Here is a 1,789-nt window from a genome sequence, read left to right as displayed (position 1 = left end):
AAAAAAAAAAAAAAAAAAAAATATATATATATATATATATATAACCACTTTTTATACAGAGGCTAACATTTTGTAGGTGGCTTTCTGTAGGACCTGCTGACTTCTGAATTCTTATCTCTATAACTACTTATTCCACTGTACCTCATAGCCTTTTCAGAGTACTTCAAATTCATCATATCCCCTAAATCTATTCCTCTTCTCTTCTCCTTTCCTCTCTATCTCATTTGTTTATTTGGTCAAGAAATATTAACCATCTACTATGGGAGGTATTAGGTAATGGTCAAGAGGATGGGATCCAGGCTGCCTAGGCTTGACTGCTTTCTGCCTTGTACTACTTGAGTGACCATGGGCAGATTACTTTATCAAGTGTCTTTGTTTCCTTATCTGTAAAATTGAGATAAAAGAAGTCACAGGCCATTGTGAGGCTTAAATGACTTAATATATGTAAAACACCTGAAATAGTGCCTGGTACTTAGTAAGTGTATGTTGGGTTTTGTTTGTTTGTTTGTTTTCTTAGTAGAATAAGTAGTTTTTTAAATATATTAATCTCCAATAAATCTTATTCCTATGTACAGAAATTTCAAGTTTGTAAAGTATAATTCTTTGGTTCTATAATGGAATGTTAATTAAGACAAATTACTTTTAAAACACATCACTTTCAACCAGAAAAAAAAGGGTTTTGATAATATTGTTTCTGTTGACCTGGCTGATGCTAGAGTACTGAAGTAAAACAGTGATAAACGGGACATTTGTGGTCCTTGACATTATGAAGGCATTCTAATAGGAGGGAGTAAACAGATGAAAATAATTGTGAATCACAGTTAAGTGCTTAAAAGAAACGAATTGATATTAAGGAAAATGTAGGAGAGTCCAGTCCAGTTGGGAACTACTGCAGTATTCCAGTTGAGCTCTGATGGCTTGGGGTTGGTGATGGCAATGGAACTGGAAAGAACTGAATAGATTTGAGATATATTTGGGGAATAATTAATAATAAGTGGATATAATTTGGTGGTTAAGAAGCAGCAATCAAGAATGAACTCAGGTTGCTGGTTTGAGTAACTTGCAGGGTTGCATTGTTACTGAGAGATTTGGTCACGGAGCACACAATTTGATAGAGAGATCAAGACTTTGGTTTTGGACATTTAGGCTAGAAGTGTCTATGTGTATGTTCAGGCCACTTAAGATGGTTGTTCTCTTGCTCTCTGTACGTCCCCTGCTCCATCACTGCATGCTTCACCTACACCCAACTCACCTGACTGACCTTCCTGTGAGTATTTCCCCCAGGCCCCAGCTAGTGATTGTTCTTATCAAAGGGGCAGTGGGGGGCGTGCCCCACTACTGGTTTCCTTAGTAACTAATGCCCCCACCTGCGTCAATTCCCCTATAATTGGTAATCTCCCCTAACCCCTGGGAGCGATTACTGCCACCTTGTCCTGCCCACCTTGCACTGCAAACTATTGCTCCAGGACCCTGCTTCAGACATGTAAACTCCCCCATCCATTAAACCACTGATGCCTCTGTTGCTGACTCCAGGCTCTTTCTTCGGTTTTAAAGCTGGGCAAGTGCAGGTCTTGTAGGCCTGCCAGGTGCAGCCCAACACTTTGAGATTTTCAAAATGTCAGGTAGGTAATTAGATGTAGGAGTCTGAAGCTAAAGAGATTATAAATTGTACTACCCGGACTATTTGTGGTAGCCTTCGAAAAGGTTGTCCATTCTTCCAAATTTGACAAGGTAATCTATGTAAAGTAGCAACTTGGTTAAACTCTAGAAAAGGCTCCCAATTTCTTAC

This window comes from Lipotes vexillifer, unplaced genomic scaffold (genome assembly GCF_000442215.2).
Source record: "Lipotes vexillifer unplaced genomic scaffold, Lipotes_vexillifer_v1.1 scaffold233, whole genome shotgun sequence".
Classification (NCBI taxonomy): domain Eukaryota; kingdom Metazoa; phylum Chordata; class Mammalia; order Artiodactyla; family Lipotidae; genus Lipotes; species Lipotes vexillifer.
Note: the sequence above shows the minus strand (reverse complement) of the source record.